This window comes from Felis catus, chromosome B1, assembly GCF_018350175.1.
Source record: "Felis catus isolate Fca126 chromosome B1, F.catus_Fca126_mat1.0, whole genome shotgun sequence".
NCBI lineage: Eukaryota > Metazoa > Chordata > Mammalia > Carnivora > Felidae > Felis > Felis catus.
In genome coordinates, this window is record NC_058371.1 from 73,991,213 (window position 1) to 74,010,199 (window position 18,987).

General features: G+C 41.4%; 1 protein-coding gene across 4 annotated transcripts in view; it reads right to left on the reverse strand.

Annotated features, from left to right (window-relative positions):
* TMEM131L (transmembrane 131 like) overlaps positions 1-18,987 on the reverse strand; it is a 171,047-nt gene that overhangs the window by 141,850 nt on the left and 10,210 nt on the right. The window lies entirely within an intron of this gene.

An 18,987-nucleotide genomic window follows, 5' to 3' on the forward strand; every position in this document is an offset into this window, starting at 1 on the left:
GGCACTCTCCCAGAATGCCCAAGTAACTCTGCTTGTTTGTGAAGTATCGTACGGCTATTCCCATGCTCTGAGCAGCATGTTTTAAGGGCAAAACAAAGCAATATTTGGGGAACTCTATCATAGAGCCTGGCACAGACCTGGTCAACATTAGTACCTTTCACTAAAAGCTTTTTTTTCTTATTGAAGTAAAACTGACATATAACATTATATTAGTTTCAGGTGGACAATGATTTGGTATTTGTACACATTGCAAAATGATCACATTAAGTCTAGTTAACATCTGTCCATCATTTTTTTCTATCAAAAAATTTAGTATCATAAACATCTTTCTCAAATACTTTACTATACCATTATGTACATGGATATACTGTTGGACATATAAGTTGTTTCTAATTCCCTCCCAATATAAATTAGGTTGGTTACAATTTTTTTCCCAATATAAATTAGATGGACATTGTTTTAAGTACATTTTTGTGAACTTATTCTACTGTTTCCTTAGAAAACTTTTTTTTTTAATTTTTTTTTTCAACGTTTTTTATTTATTTTTGGGACAGAGAGAGACAGAGCATGAACGGGGGAGGGGCAGAGAGAGAGGGAGACACAGAATCGGAAACAGGCTCCAGGCTCCGAGCCATCCGCCCAGAGCCTGACGCGGGGCTCGAACTCACGGACCGCAAGATCGTGACCTGGCTAAGTCGGACGCTTAACCGACTGCGCCACCCAGGCGCCCCAGAAAACTTTTTTTTTAATGTTTATTTATTTTTGAGAGAGAGAAAGAGAGAGCAGGGGAGGGGTGGGGGGTGGGTGCGGACCATAACATCCAAAGCAGGCTCTGAGCTGACAACGAGAGCCTGATGCGGGGCTCGAATTCACGAACCACGAGATCATGACCTGAGCTCAAGTTGCACACTTAACCAACTGAGCCATCCAGGTGCCCCAGGAAACTCTTTTTAAAGAGTGTAGTATCTTTAAAGCACACCCACATTTTGATATGCACTGCCAACTGCATTTTCCACTCTTCAGAGTATCTTTTACATGTAACCTCTTTAATTAATCCTCACACAATCTTGTGAAGTAGGTGCTACTATCGTCCCAATTTTGCAGATCAGAGAACAGAGGCTCAATTCACACTGCTAGTAAGCTACAGAGACAGGGTTCACACCCCAAGCCCAGGGCCTTATTCCCACTAGTTCCAGATTCTCAAATGCAACAATTCCTGAAAAAAGTATTCTCCCCTGGAAGCCAGGGAAGGGTGTCGGCCAGATAGGCGTTCCCTGATGCTGAGTGGCAGCCACCGCTAAAAGGATGACAGCCTTCTCAATCTCACAGCAGGTCATGTGGAAGCACCTACAGGTGTGGCGCTGTCCAAACACCTTACACGCATGTATTCACTTCTTATAACAAACTCCGTAGGAGGTACTGTTAATAATACCCATGTTTTAAAGAAGGGAAACCAAGGCACAGAGAGTTTTGGCAAATTGCCAAAAGTGGCCAGCTAATAAGTAGGAAGTCAGATTCCAACCATGGTGGTCTGGCTCCAAGCACATCATTTAGCCACTGACTATACTACCTTGAGGCTGGAAAAAAATACCCTACCCCAGGTAAACATTACCATATCCGCCTGTGTCTCACCATCTTATTTCACAGCCTTGCCCACAACCACTTCAGGTTCCTGACCTTGACCCATTTCTTTAACTTCCTGTCCCTACTTCTGTCCAGATGTCTGTCTCCTCCTAACCTCGGCCTGCTGCCCCCCCACCCCGCTCTTCCAGTTACCCACCATTGACCCACTTTCTCTTCTGTTCTTTCCACTCTACCCCCATCCCTAACCCAACATTAGATGAAGCCAGAAAAGATGGAAGTAAAAAGAGCTCAACTAAAAACTTGGCTCATAAACACATATTACTTCATGTGTCGCCAAAGTCATGTATTCTCTTAAAACTATATATTCCTTGTGAGTAGAGCCCATATTTATAACCTAGTAGTTAACCAGTATGCTTCAGGGGCTTTCTAGTAACTAGGCAATGCCAGTTTCCTATTACCAGTATATTGCCTTTTAATCACTAATTACAGCAGAATATTCATCTTCCCCGGGTCCACTATGGTAAGTTTGAGATATTTTATGCACAACCTTGAGACTCTGACAATGATTTAGGCAAAGTTTTACACATATTTATTATGTAATATAGATTCACAATAGTTGTTGAAGAGCTCTCCAGTTGAAGCATCATTAATTTGGAAAATGTAATGATTCGGACAAGAGTGAGCAAAAATTCAAATTTTCAACAAGCTCCCTCTATTTTTCATCCAGGTGAACTCAAGAGAAAAATATTTTAGTACTAGGCATTTAATTATTAAGAATTCTCTACAATCAAACCTACATGTTAATTATAAGTTACCATCATCATGGATGTTTTCATCAGCCTCCTTGAGCTAAATTATGTATTTTTATAAAAGCCAGTTGTTTTAAATTTTTTAACATTTATTTATTTTTGAGACAGAAAGAGGCAGAGCATGAACGGGGGAGGGCAGAGAGAGAGGGAGACACAGAATCCGAAGCAGGCTCCAGGCTCTGAGCCATCAGCCCAGAGACCGATGCGGGGCTCGAACTCACGGACCGCGAGATCGTGACCTGAGTTGAAGTCAGACGCTTAACCGACTGAGCCACCCAGGTGCCCCTAAAGCCAGTTGTTTTAATCATCTTTAGGTCAAAGTTTCCAGAACTCCATACTGCCTTTTCCCAGCTTACATGAATTAACATTTCAATATAGGTAACTACATGGTACTATTCTATCTTGTTTTTCTTGTTCTCAGAATAGAAAGAAAATAAAGGAAAAAATGAAAGCAAGTAAGAATTTTCTAATCATTTCAACTGACATAACACCTTGAATGTGAGAAATTCAAAGTCTGGTGGCTTGATCTCTGGACTCCGGTCTCAGCCCCGACACCTTTCAGTTGCAGCAAGAACTGACGCTTTAAGAGGCATGGTTCTCAAGAGTCAAGATAAAATAGAGATAAGCCTATTTTCTCTCTGGAGGTTCCGACGAATTAAGTAAGCTAGAACTTCTAAAAATAACCGGAAATGTTCAATGTTCAATAAATGTTTCTACACCCAGAATCTTGGGTTCATTACCCCCGTTTTCCAGAAGAGATCTGTTCTACGACCTTATTCGGAGCAAATGAGAACACACAGCCATGTGCTTTAAACTAAAGAGTATGGTATGTTAGCAACTGCATAGAAAACCCAGTCTGTGAAAGCATACTTGGTTTTAACAATCAGCATTTTAATTTCTAAATGGAGTTTTTAGGCTACAAAAGGAATACATGCTCAGTATAATAAAACCATAGCAAGAAGAGTTCAGTTCAGGACTTTCCCATATGGTGCTTTTGTACAAATGTGAGTAAGACGCCCCCCTCTGGGAAGGATGTGACTCCAGGGGCAGCCTGGCAACTCCATGTGCAGTGGCATGAGGTAAAATGCTCAAGTCAGCCTGTCCCTCTCAGCCCCCCTCCATGAAGACCAGAGCAGATGTAACATTTCAGGGCTTCAATTTCTATGAAAATTTTAGGTTTCAATGTATATAAAAATTAAAAGCTAGGGGCACCTGGGTGTGGCTCAATCAGTTAAATGGCTGACTTGATTTTGGCTCAGGTCATGATATCCGGATTCGTGAGATCAAGCCTCTCATTGGGCTCTGTGCTGACAGTGCAGAACCTGCTTGAGATTCTCTCTCTCCCTCTCTCTCTCTCCCCCTCCCTTGCTCTTTCTCTCTCGAAAAACAAATAAACTAAAAAAAAATTTTTTTTATTAAAAACTAAAGATTTAATTTATTTGCTATAATAAGTACACAAGTACAGTAAGTCTCTTAATCAGGTTTCTATTTTATGGCAGAAATCACATGTGCCGAGTGCTGCCAAATACATCCAAAACTAGACATTACAAGAAAAATACTCCAAAAGTTATATAAATGTAGAAAACTAATATTGTAATAGCTTAAATACCTTTGGATACTAAAAGTCTTTACTTGGAAAACCAAAAGAAACCTTAAAAAAAAAGTACTATGTTGGGGCACCTGGCTGGCTCAGTCGGAACAGCATGTTACTCTTGATCTCAGGGTCTTGAGTTTGAGCCCCATGCCGGGTGTAGAGACTGCTTAAATAAACTTTTTTAAAAAGTACTATGTTAAAAAAATAAATGCACAAACCATACAAATTGGAATAAAATGACTAATGGGAAAAAATACTTCAAGTTGTTTCTAAACAGACTTACAGGAGTAAAAATGATTTTTACTAACCACCTGAATGATTACAGAGTGACAGAAAATGGACATGGACCATTGAGAAAATAATACAAAATACCGGTGACTTAATTTCATAGGATTATCTACCTGATCAAAATCCCTAAAGATGGGTGTGTAGACAAGAAATGCCTGCCATCCAGACTCTAACTTCTCCCTTTCTTCACCAGTTTCCTGTTCCACTTACTTCCTGTCTACTCCTCCTTCTCTTTTATTAGTCAATATTACAGGTGTGCAGGTCTCCTGGAGCATCTCCTTCTCCAGTTTCCCCATTTATTCCCAATTCAAAAGCAGAAACGAAAAGAAAACATATATAACATGCACTCAAGTGACAGATTTTGAACTCAGCAAGAAACCAGGTTACCTTGTATCTGTGTGTCCATAAACCCTCTTCCATGTGCCACAAACACATTTCAGAACTCACGAGGACCATGCCCATGAAACATCTCTGAACTGGGACATGGTTTTGTCGAGCCTGTTTGGTTTGGATTTAGCCTCATTTTTTTTTTCAATCCAGAATTTCAGTTTCCAATAAGGAGCAACATAACTTTAATGGGCCTTTAAGAAATTTAGGCAATTAGGGATAACCTTCCTCCCTTAATTATGGTCTAAATGTGGTGAGTTAATGAAACCCCTTCCCAACTACCTAAGCATACTTTCAAATTAAAATAAAGCCTAAACTGACTACCCAGGTTAAATGGATTAAAAGATTAAGGCATCGGGAGCCAGTGCTTTCTCCCTCTCTCCCATTTCAACCACAAACCACCCCAGCCCTCTAAGGACTAGAGGAGTCACCGTGAAGGCGCCCAATTACCCACGAATTACACCAACTGTAACCAATTTCAAGATCACAGATCAGGCTTTCCCAAAACATGAATCTGCTAATTAAGTTACATGAAAGTCAAACTAACAGGCAATTTGGATGTGACATCCATCCACCTGAAAGCAGACTGATGCGCGAAGTATTAAAAAAGCTCACAATAACAGAGCTACTCCTTACGGTGAACAATATTATACACCTGGCTAATTGCAATTAAAATACATGGAAGCACAAAGGGGCTAATCTTGACCCGAGCATTTCCAGGAAACAGCACCAAACCAATAAACGACCCACAGGGATCTGCTTCAGCTTGTGAGAAAACCCACAAGTACTCATCTGCAAAGTTTAACTGGTAAGGAAACAAGTTTAAGGCACTTACACCCACAAACACAACACTGCGAACATGGCTACAGTCTTAGTAACTGCATTTTTCTGAATTCTAATCAAAGGAGTGTGGTTCAATTTCAAGGCTTTGTCTGTTAAGCTTTAGTATATACTGAAATACTTGTCCATCTTCCCACTCATTTCCCACAAGAAAAAAAAAATCCGTAAGAGAAAATACTTGTTCCCAATGATCATGTGTAAATAACATAGAGTCATTAAAGGTAGAAAATGATATACTGAAACCCTAACCCACTGTACCTTCTTTATGTACCTTCTTTATGTACCACATAAAGAATGCGACCTTCTTTTTTTTTTTAATTTTTTTTTTCAACGTTTATTTATTTTTTGGGACACAGAGAGACAGAGCATGAATGGGTGAGGGGCAGAGAGAGAGGGAGACACAGAATCTGAAACAGGCTCCAGGCTCTGAGCCGTCAGCCCAGAGCCTGACGCGGGGCTCGAACTCACGGACCACGAGATCGTGACCTGGCTGAAGTCGGACGCTTAGCCGACTGCGCCACCCAGGCGCCCCAAGAATGCGACCTTCTTTAGAAAAAGGGCCTTGCAGACACAGTTAGTTAAGATCAGGCTATAACAGAGTGGGCCTCTCGTGTAACTCAACTGGTGTCCCTCTAAGAAGACGGCCACGTGAAGAGATGGAGAGACATGGGGAGAATGTTGTGTGATCACAAAGGCAGAGACTAGAATGACATAGCTACAAACCAAGGAACCCCAAAGGTTACCAGCAAGCCAGCAGAAGCAAAGAGGCAAGGAAGATTCTCCAACAGGTTTCAGAGGGAATGTGGTCCTGACACCTTGCTTTCAGACTTCTAGCCTCCCGAGCTGAGAGAGAATAAATTTGTTGTTTTAAGCTACCCAGTTTGGAGTACTTTGTTATGGCAGCCCTAGGAAAAGGGAATACACTGCACTTGAACTTGGGTTTCTTCCTCTTGCATTTCTCCATCCTGCCCCCTCAGCTGGCAAATACTCCCACTGCACCATCAAAGAACTGCAGGGAATCCCCAGTCTGTGGTTTGGTTGGGGAAGCTCTCTCTCTCTTAAAGTGTCACATGACAGGCTAAGCTATCTGGGCCCTTGTCCCAACTTTCTTCCTTCTTTCCAGCTCCCACCCTGAGCACCATCCTGCTCCTGTCCAAGCGTCAGTGACCCAGGTGGGGGTGGGGGGCGTCCAGGCAGGATGGGGAAGTTCCCTTCCCTGTGGGCGGTGCCTGTTCTGCTTCCGCCCACCCCAGTTTCTCACAGAATTTTTAGAACACTTCTTTCAGTTTTTACTTAAGTAATATCCTTCCTCATGCCCCAACACCCCCGCCCCCCACTACAGACTCACACACTCTCACTCTCTCACACACACAGCCACGTGCCCAGAGGGAGCTGGGCCAGGAGGCAGATCTGAATACACACACCACCCTGTACTGTGACTGGCCTCTCCCATCCAATAACTGAGACTTTTTGTTACTGGGCCAAGGTTTTCTGCCAGACTCACTTCCCTTATAATGAATGAATTATCCCCGAGAAAGTTCCTCAGTTCTCCCCTGGAAGCTGACCTGCAGTGGCCTAACCCACCTGTTTACCAGGAGTGCCAGGCCACGGCAGACCCCCAACGGGTAGGCACTAAAGCTCAACCTGCAACTCCACCCTTACTTAGCCCCATAACCATGACAGAGCTCTTGTAGAACAATTAGAGCAACTGGCTGAAACTTGATAGCATCTGAAAAGAATATGTATATACCCTAAGTTTGCTAAACTCTTGGGCCAGTGACAGTGAGCAGCGCTGGGGAAAAAAAAAAAAAAAAAGCAACTGTCTCCCAACTTCCAACCCAATGTTTTACCAACAAGACCATTTCTGCTGTTAATTATTTAATCTTCAACCAAAGTGAATTTTGACATGTTCTTCCTCAGATGCCTTACCCTGGACCAATGGTTCTCAAACTTGAACATGCATCAGAATCACCTGGAGGGCTTGTTAAAACAGATCACAGGCCCCTCCCCTGGAGATTCCGATTCAGTAGGCTCGGGGTGGGCTCTGAGAACCGGTCTAACAGGTTCCCAGGCGGTGCTGATTCTGCTGGTCCCGGGACTATTCTTTGGAGAAACACTGCCCTAGACTTGTCCTTCCTCACTCAGAACAAGCCCTGACCTGGGCTCAACAGGCACTGCTGCTGGCCTTCCCACTGTCCATCCCCTTCTCCCACACAGGTACAGCCCCCGAGTGGTCAGTAAGCGCCACTCCCTGGCAGCTGGGTGAACTCCCCTGCAAAGCAAACTGGGTAGTCCCATCGGTCCCTAAGCCAGGAGTAGTTCCAGGTGACTTTGGACCATTTTTGACTTGGGAGATGTAAGGCGAGGTGCGCTGAGGGGCGCTCCTGAGAAACAGACACAGGATGAAGGTTCTTTTAACCTGCCTTTGGTTGTTCCAGTGAGAGGACACCAGGCAGCGAGGCCTCAGTCCTCCTGCAACCTAAGGGAGCTGGGCAGCACACTGAGCCTGCTTCACAGAGAGTTGGAAGGACCCGGGTGCCTGGTGCTGACGCTCACCTGATGAGTAAACCAGCCCAGAACCACCCAGCCTCCAGGCTTCTTGTGATATAACACGTCCTTCATTGTTTGAACTGGTTGAGTCAGGGTTTTCTGTTACTTGAAGCTGAAAATATCTAATCGCAAAGCAAAGCAAACAGGGTAATATGTCCATCCAAGAACTAAAGACAACCTCTGAGGACACATTACAGTGGTATGTGTTCCACAAAGTAACCCTAAAATTCTGGATTTAGATTTTCCAGTTATTTCATCAAAAGCTATGCAACCCAGTATCAGGGGATGAGCAACACTTAGAAAACGAAAGAAGCTCTCTAGGACACAGTGAAGTGTTACTACACTGAAGTCCCAACTCTCGGTCTTTCTTACAAAGCCATGCTCATTTTCTTCAGGGGATTGCTAGGAACCATAGAATACCAAAGAATTCAGAATTCTTACTGAAGAATCCAGTTGCTTCCACATACCAATCTTAGATTTGGTCTCTTTCTACACAGAGCAGGCTAATTGGGAAAATGGTTTTCTATTTTCCGTATCACTTTAGATAAAAGGTAGACAACAAGTAGATCTAGAGAGAGGACACCTCGGACTGTGTGCCTGTTCTGCCCCTTCATAGCCCTGTAATCTTAAACTGTTTTACCTTTTTGAACCTGTTTCCTCATCTACAAAATGGGAATCCCTGATTACCTAAGGAGACGATGCATATAAAAATACTTTGTAAACTATGAAGTATAATACAAGGGCAACTACTTCAATCTAATTTTTAATGGATTGACTGGATTAGCATGGCCTGACTTTAAGAGATATAGACCAATCGTGATCCCAGAGGAATTACCTCACCGAAACTTCATGCGACATACATCTGTCATAGCAATCAACTGGGACAATGGATTGTTATTCAAACTGGACTTCACCTATTATCAATAATTTAGTGGCAGCTAAAGGAGCCCAACATCCACAAAGCAGTACAACCCTAAAAGTCAACAATGTACAAGGCATAACATCACTGTGAATTATTTACTATGTGCATTTTCACAACGCTCAATGTAAGAGGCACACACAATGTCTTTGCTTTTACTGACGCTGTTCTCCAGGAACGACCTCAAATGCAGCAGTGGGTTTCTTTGGCTATTTCACAGGTGGCAATTCATCTTTCCTATAGAAGTTTAGTTTTGGGGGGGATGGGGGATTAATATTTTTCGAAGTTTAAAAAATTACTGAAATATAGTTGGCATATGTTATATTAGTGTCAGATGTACAACACAGTGACTTGACAATTCTATACATTACTCAGTACTCATCACCGTAAATACAGTCACCACCTGTCATCATACAGTATTATCACAATATTATTGACTTTATTCCCTGTGCTATAGTTTTCATCTCCATGACTTATTTTATAACTCGAAGTTTGTACCTCTTAATCCCTTTCACCTATGTCATCCATCTCCCCACCCACCTCCCCTCTGGCAAGTACCTGTTTGTTCCCTGTAATTAAGAGTCTGGTTTTCTCATTTGTTCATTTGTTTTTTTTTTATTCCATGTGTAAGAGAAATCACATGGTATTTGTCTTTCTCTGATTTCTTTCACTTAGTATAATACCTTCTAGATTCTTCCATGTCACATATGGGAAGATTCCACTCTTTTTTATGGCTAGATAATATTCCATCGTATGTATACATCACCTCTTCTTTATCTACTCATCTATCAATGGACACTTGGATTGCTTCTATATCCTGGCTACTATAAATAACACTGCAACATAGGGATGTATATATCTTTTCAAATTAGTGTTTTCCATTTTCTTGGGTAAATATCCAGTACTGGAATTACTGGATCATATAGTATTTAATTTTAATTTTTTGAGGAACCTTCATATTGTTTTCCACAGTGGCTGCACCAGTTTACATTCCCATCAACAGTGCATGAGGGTTCCTTTTTCTCCACATCCTTAACCAACACTTGTTTCTTACGTTTTTTTATTTTAACCATTGGGACAGGTGTAAGGTGGATCCTATTATGGTTTTGTTTTCCATTTTCCTGATGATGAGTGATGCCGAGCATCTTTTCATGTGTCTGTTGGTCATCTGTGTATCTTTGGAGAAATGTCTGTTCATGTCTTCTGCCCATTTTTTATTGGATTATTCATTTTGGAGGTGTGGGTTGTATAAGTTCTTTATATATTTTGGATACTAACCCTTTATTAGATCTATCATTTGCAAATATCTTCTCCCATTCCATAGGTTGCCTTTTTGTTTTGGTCACGGTTCTTCTTTGCTGCGCAGAAGCTTTTTAATTTGGTATAGTCCCTATAGTTTATTAATAGATGAGTTTAGTTTTAGCCCAACAACCACATGCCATCCAGAGCCATGTCTTCTGATCGAAATATATGAACAAACTGGTTAAAAATAAAAGGAATTGGTGTGGGGGAAAAAGCAAGTATGATGCTAAAACCATGTTTCTCAAACTGGGATATGTATGTGTGTAGTAGAGAAAATAATGCCATGAGGTAAATATGGCTATCTTCCTGAAACAAACATTTTACTAAAAAATTTTTGGAGGAACAAAGGAACAATCAGTGAGTAATTTTTAAATAACTTCAAAAAATTAAATAACTTCAAATTCTCAATAAATTAAAATTTTTTTTCCGAAGAATTTTCATGTTCATAGCAAATTTTTAAAAACTATATCCCCACTACTTGGAGGAAAACATGGGGAAAGACTATAATAAACAAGTAAGACTTCCCTTGTATCATTTATAAATTAGTTGCAAGGACAATTCAAAAACAACAGTTCTAAAAAACATCTTTATTGGGCACAACATCTGTGAAATACCGTACAGATTTCCGCAGTTAATTATTTGTAAAGCGGCAACATTCTTTTGTTACATTTATTGGAGGAGGGGTGGGAATCACTATTACTCTAGAGTCATATTTCACATGTGGAAGACTGTAACAACAAACAAATAATTTGATGACAATTCATTTAAAATTAGAGTAACAAGCTCCTGGGAGACCCCATTATCTTAACACTTGTGTTCCTAGACAGACAATACTGCCTTGGGAAATTATATTTCTCTTCTGAACCTTGAAACCCCAAGCTTTGCCGCCCTCTTAAGCAGTAAGAAGTTTGGCGTCACAACACATCCAGAATGCCTTCGTAGAATTAATCAATACTGCTGCCAATATATTGGGATCCATCTAAAAGGACTTTTATTTCTCATCACCCCATCAAGATGAATGGGTTAAAGAGCAACCCAAAGCACAATTCTCACTACATAAAAGAAGCCCAAGACAATCACAATGTCAGCTCATCTCTAACTCTGTCGCTATAAGCTTTCTTGAAGAAAGAAGTTGAGTTCCCAATGGCAAAACACTCAAGTCTCTCTCTTCCTCATGGTGGTACCTTCGCTCTGGCCTGAAATAAGCCCCTTATAAATCTTCTATGTACTTTTTAGTAACCACATTGTCATTCCAACCGCTAGGCTGTTGAATCTGCCTAGCTCTTACTGCAGGATGCACACCTGACTGAACAGACTCCACAGAGTTAGGTTACTGTTAAATGTTTGTGACAGGTAGCAATAATCAGACAAGCCACCCAGTGGCATATGGAATGAAGCCAGCCAAGAGTCAGCCTTTGAATGCTGAATTAAGGCACTTGTCCTAAAGCAATCCTTCCTAAAGTAATGAACGAACACCAAGTTTCCAGCACTGGATATGCCATGTTTACGGGCCACACCCAGGCTCTCCAGACTTCAACTCCACTTTATTGTTTCAGGAATGTGAACATTAATGAAATGTTTTGCTTATTTTTATTCTAGACTAACTCTTCAAAATACACCTGGAATTATTAAAATTGGTTCAAATATCTTTTTTGATATAAAGATATAAATTAGCACAAGCCTGATCACTCTGGAGTCTGTAAGATAAATCTAGGGAAAATAATAATTTTTTTAGAGGAAGTAATAATTTCAATGAAAATCTGAATTTGGATACTGATCCTATTAGACTATTTTTCTAATTCCACTTGAGGGCTAAATAATTATATAAATAAGTTTCAAAAGTGTTGCTAAAAATTTCACAACCTAAAAAAAAAACAAACAAGGTTTTTGTGACTTGAAAACAATTTTAATATATGCCAAGAACCCTGTTTAAAACCTTGTATTCTAAGGATATCTAAATTATGAGATCTATTACAGTCAAAGAAAATTCACTTTACACTGTTACGGCCATGAAGATGATCGCTAAATGCATTCATTCCACAACCCTCCTAGGGCCCACATGACCGCGTAGAAGGTGTCACAGGGCACACAGAGATAGAGCTAATCACCCATTCTCTTTAAAAAAACACACCAACTGCAATAACCTAATTTAAAAACCACAACCTCTAATACTAATACCAGTCCTTGGACTTCAATGGCAAATATAACTTGTGGGCTTGGATATGAAGAACATGTGGAACATTACAAGCAATCAATCTAAAAGACTTAAATTTAAAAATAGGAGCTTACATCCCTTCATTTGGCAGGTCTTCACCCAAGTGTTAGTTAGGTACTAGGTTAGGTGCTGAGGAATCAGTCAAATGAGACTCGGGACAATCCTGGGACAGGCAATTTTAAAACAGGGATGAGTCCTGTGCTAGGAGAAGTGTCATCGTGTGCCATGTGGAGTCGGTCAGGTGGGCAGGTTAGCCAGAGAAAAGAGAGAGAGCATGAGCCCAAGTGCAAGAGGGGAAGTGAGAAGCAGGGGCAGGAAGGCTGAAGAGGTGAGCAGGGCCTAGATCACACAAGGCCTTCTACACCATGCTCAGGTCTTCTGCACTTCATCACGAAGGTAAGATTGTTTGCAAGAGGAATGGTAGGAAAGGATGTATGACTTGTATACATTATGCAGGGAGGAAGACGAAGAACAGACCTGGGTAGCTATAAAATGGAGGCAGCAGACCATCTGAAGAAGATGCAGCCATACCTGATGATCATCTACTAGGTGGGGGGTATGAAGGAGTGGGGGGGGGGCCATCCTGGTTTCTGGCTTATGCAAATGAACGCACGGTGCAGCAGCGGGGGAAGGGCTGAGAAGGACCTGAGCCCAAGAGCTCAGTTCCAGACACACTAGGTTAGCAGCACCTGAAAGCTAAAGGGAGCTCTCTGTGGGCAACTGGGCAGGTGAGACCCCTGGCTCGAAGGTACAATCTAAGTGCAAGTTCTTTCTACATACAGACCCAAGAGAACAGGTGAGATCACATGGGGAAACGGCAGAGGGAAAGAGAAGCAGGTCCACAAGGGAACCCTGAGGAGGCACACAAAGGTTAAAAAGCTATGATCCTGTCAACAGGTGAGGAATTTTGGGGTTGTGCTGGAAACAGAGCTTTCAACTTCTAAAGGAGAACAAAGAAAAGTGAAAAGCAGTTCCATTCCCTGTGGGGGCTCTGAAATCCCCTTGACTGCCAAAAGAAGTTTCCCTAATGATTAAGTCGTTTTTGTCTGCAATTATATCTTTCAGTATGTTGCTGAAAGGTTAACAAGACTTTCTGCACGTTCTGACTTCGAGGATCTGCCTTTAACTGATGTTAAACTACTTCAGGAGAACACATTTTGCTGCTGTTACTGATCATATAAAAACACATTAAAAACACAACACAATGACAACTTCTGCAGATGCTGTACCTGACCAGTCGGTACTGATGATTTTTATATAACCGTTTTTAGAAGCTGACGTACTATACTGTTCACCTCGGTGATGCTCACACTTTTCACATTCTAACAAATTATACCCCAACAAGGCTTATGGGAGCTGTGTACAGAGCCAGACAACCTTCCCAGAGAGCATTCAATTCCAGCAAGAGCTGAAGTCCAGTCTCACTTGCTCGCATTGCTTGAGTCCCAACCGCAACCTCTCTCTCTCAGCAAAGAAACTGATTACTGCTGATATTTGAGAACACCCCGGAGAAAAATGGGGACGCAGAGGCAAGAGGCAAGAAAGTCTTTCAAATATTGCTTTTCTGGCATTCAACCAAATATAATTACATAGCATTCATAGAAGATTAAGTCAAGTTAATACAAACAAAATCTTCAGTGAGGCCAATTTCCCTGAAAGCTTTCCCAAACTGTGTTTGAGATCATAGGCTGGCTACTCCAGAACCCTCCGCCCCAGGATTAATGGTGGTCTGCTTCGGGCCCTGCCCTGGGCCATCTGGAGAGTGAGACACAGAGCCCTCCTCCTCTATCTAGATTCTCACCAGGGACAGATGTCAGTGCCACCTACACTTTTCTTGGGACATCTGGAGACTCCATTTTATGGTCAAATCTCTCTTGAATCTCTCTTCTCTCTTGAGTCCCAAGAAAGACTCCTCTATGTGAGTGCTCTCAGAGACGAGGCATTCATGTCGTAGAATTCGTAAGTACTGACTCTACTGACTTCAAGTCCAACTTAATATCATTGAGAATTGGCCTTGTGGGGTAGTAATTAAAACAAAAATCTCAAAAATGTTTGAAAAATGTGTAAAGAGGTAGTAATAACTTCATAAATAAGATTTAGGATAAAGGACATCAACCTAGCAGAGCAAATCAAATATTAGATTATAACCCAAAGTAGAAATTAATATCCCTAAGTCCATACTGATATAAATGACTGAATAAATGAGAGAAAATAAGCAAATTTCCCATAAAGAAGAAGTCCAAATAATTTATGCAGGTGGAGCTTAATTCCATTTAATGACTTATCTCCAAAGAGTGTAGCATGGAAAGATGGAAAGAAAAGAGTTAGCCAGGTGATTAAGGTCAACATCAAAGTGATAAGCCATGCTGACAGCAGATATCCTCAATATGTGACGAGAATACCAATGTATAGCTGTGGCCTTCCTCCCCAAAACACATAATAACCCCAGTCTAACAAAGAGGAAGAACATCAGGCAACCCCAAACCGAGGGATATTTTACAAAATACCTGAGCAGTGCTCCTCCAAACTGTTAAGATTTCAAAAACAAGGGAAGTCTGACCAACTGTCACAATCCAGAGGTCCTAAGGAGACATGACAACTAAAAGTAATGTGGGATCCTGGACAGAGAAATGACACCAGGGAAAAATTTGTGATGTTCGAATAGTGTGGAGTTTAGTTCATGGTAATGTACCAATGCTGGTTTCTTAGTTGTGACAAACGTGCCACAGTAATGGAAGATGCTAACTGTAGGATAAACTGCATGAGGGGTATATAGGAATACTCTGGACCATCTTTACAGCTTTTCTGTAAATCTAAATCTATCCTAAAGCCAAAGGTCTGTTTTAACTGTAGCAAGACATTATATGAGCTTTGGAGGTATTAAATTTTTCATTAAAAAAAATTCCCAGGGGCACCTGGCTGGCTCAGTTAAGCGTCCAACTCTTAATCTCGGCTCAGGTCATGATCTCACAGTTCAGGAGATCGAACCCCACGTCAGGCTTTGTGCTGGCAGCACAGAGCCTGCTTGGAATTCTCTCTCCGTCTCTCTGCCCCTCCTCCGCTCTCTCCCTCTCAAAGTAACTTAAAAAAAATTTCCAACTGTGCAGTAAAGGTAAGTGAATACTAAGTACTTAGGTGACTCATTTACATACCACATGACATCACACTTACAGAGGGAATTCTTGCCAAGGACTCCAGAACCTACATTTTCAGAAAATCGACACAAAGAAAGTTTTCTAATAGCACCATCCAACCCATGTCATGATGTTATCTTTACACATAAGGAACAAATTCTAAGCAAAAAAAAAAAAAAAAAAGGCCAGAAGAAACAAAGAGGAAGAGGCTTGGAAGTTTGGAAGTCAAGTTAAAAGGAAGGCAACTATGGATAATATGACAGCAAAATACTAGAATATTTTATATCGAGAAGATTAAAATATACAAATCAGGGCTGATCAAAATGGGAATCATGATTAAGAAATTTTTTAGTCAATCCAGTCATGGCAAACAGCATTTTTTTTTTCCATGAAATAAGATGGACTAAAAAAATTCTATGGATGGATGGTAGTGATTGGTTGCACAACAATGTGAAATTACTGAATGCCACAGAACTGACATTTAAAAATGGTTAAAACGGGGGCGCCTGGGTGGCGCAGTCGGTTAAGCGTCCGACTTCAGCCAGGTCACGATCTCGCGGTCTGTGAGTTCGAGCCCCGCGTCAGGCTCTGGGCTGATGGCTCAGAGCCTGGAGCCTGCTTCCGATTCTGTGTCTCCTTCTCTCTCTGCCCCTCCCCCATTCATGCTCTGTCTCTCTCTGTCTCAAAAATAAATAAATGTTAAAAAAAAATTTTAAAAATGGTTAAAACGGGGGATGCCTGGATGGCTCAGTTGGTTGAGCGTCCGACTTCGGCTCAGGTCACGGTCTCGTGGTTTTCAAGCCCCACGTCCAGCTCACTGCTGTCAGTGCAAAGCCTGTTTTGGATCCTCTGTCCCCCGCTCTCTCTCTCTCTCTGCCCCTCCCCTGCTCATTCTCTCTCTCTCTGTCTCTCAAAAATAAATTTTAAAAAATGGTTAAAATGGTAAGTGTAATGTATATTTTATCACAGCAAAAAAATTTAAAATAGAAAACAGTATGTCCTAGGTAGTAAAGGTAAGCACTATTTGATAAATAAACTATGTGCATACACATTCATACATCCACATAGATGCCTATGGGCAGGTAGGTAATCTTGATGTAAAATGCATCTCTTACCAGGAGTCACTGTCAAAAAGCCCGAAAGCCACTGTTCTAAATCACTGCTACAATTCTCTCTCCCCACACACCTTCACAGCAACCTGACACTGTGTCAAAAGACCAACAGGGATAAAATCTACTAATACCTTAAAGTCTGACAGAAAACTGACGAAAAGAAACCAGTTCCCAGTGAGAGGAAAGGAGAGAACCGAAGCAATCTACAAAAGAGGAGAACAAAGGCTAAGGCCCGAGCAACAGACTGGATGCACCCACCCCCGGAGATGCTGCCCAGGCCTTCCATGCTCCGGACTCACAGCATCAACTGCCTCCCTGCCATCATCTCCAGACTTGTCATACCAAGTCTGACATTCCGATGAGACAACCAACCAGAGTTCCTGATTTCCCTCCCCCTAATTCCTTTCCCATCCCTCCAGATGCCCAAGCCAAATTTTAGAAGCCCTCCATGACATACTTCTCTTTCCCTCACTCTCCACCACTGACAGAGCAGTGAATCTGTTCCACTCCCAAAATTCATCTCAGAACTTTCCACGTCCCTTCATTGCCACTCCCACCAGCCTCGTCTGAACAACTGCCAGCATCCTGCGCCTTTTCTTAATTCCGCACACTCTAACAGAGGATTGTGACAAACTCTGAGCTCTGCCCCATATATTTATCCTCCATTTAAAATTTTATACAATGAATTTAAATGGTCACAAAGAATGTAATCTCTGGTATATTATAAATGATGGCATCTTTAATAAACTCACAATCACTTCTTAAAATATATTCAACGGAATCTAAATACCACTGCAATGAAATCCATCATCATCCATTTTTTTAAGTAATCTCTACACCCAACGTGGGCCTCAAACTCATGACCCCAAGATCAAGAGTCACATGCTCTGCCAACTGAGCCAGCCAGGAGCCCTATCATCGCCCATTTTTTAAAAACACATCTATAAGCATTCCTGAATAGCTGGATATTCCCTCCGATTTTAACCTAATACATACATCTTTATGTTCAAATACTTGTGCAACAAAACTATGGGTATACACTGAAATAGGCTTTTTAAAAAACATTCCTGTGACCACAGGGTTCAAGTGTTAAATATTTTTTTCTTCTGAATTGAGTTACCATTACAATTTTTACTAGTACAAAACTGATCAACAAATTTTATAAATTTTGATAGGAAATTAAACATAAAGAGACAAATTGACTGAAAATGCATCCTTTAATGAAATGGATGAGTGTCTTACCCCCTATCATTGGTTCATGTAGATATTATATTTAATATAAGCACTGAAAAAGCTTGTTTACATAAACAGATGTGAATGGAAGGAGCATTGTTATAGCACTGTCCCTATATTCTCTAAACACCCTCAGTGTTTATCCAAAAATCACAGTGATTTATGATTAAAAATAACTTTTGAGGCACCTGGGGGCTCAGTTGGTTAAGTGTCCGACTTCGGCTCAGGTCATGATCTTGCGGCTTGTGGGTTTGAGCCCCACCTTGGGCTCTGTGCTGACAGCTCGGAGCCTGGGGCCTGCTTCAGATTCTGTGTCTCCTTCTCTCTCTGCCCTCCCCCACTCATACTCTTTCTGTCTCTCTCTCTCAAAAATAAACATTAAAAAAAATAATTTTTGATCATCTATCAACTGCCAATTTGATTATGTCCTTAAATTTTGTTGAAAGATTCAAGAGCCACCAGAGTTACAAAAGAATTTGTCATCTAATCAGAGTTAACTGGTTCTCCTAACCAATATCAGCATTTCAAAGCCACACCTCTGATTGCCCAAGATGAAGTACTCATAAGACTGGGGCTGGGTAAGAAGTATGCCTTTCCTTTGTAAAGTGGAGAAGAGAGAATACAAAAGAAGAGGTGAAAAAGGATAACTCACAACCTCAGATCAATTTCAGGAGACTATAGGACAGTGGGATCTAAAAGCTGATTCCTTGGAAGTTATCCCTGTGCCCAGGTACCACTTAGAGTCTCCATGCACCTCCAAGGGACCAGACATCTCAGTTGGACAAGTGACCGAGACTGTACCATGACCAAAGTATTCTCTTAAAAATGTAGTTTACACCTTTCAATTTGCTAGCCCCTGCTTTAAATCCTTCAACAAACCATACCACCCTTAAAAAAAACAAAACCCAACCTCCTTAATGTGTTTTCTAGGGTCCTACCTCACCTCACTATCCCACAAACCACCCAAGCCTTCTCCAAGTTCCTGGAATGCTGCCAGTGCTTCCTACCTCAGGGCCTTTG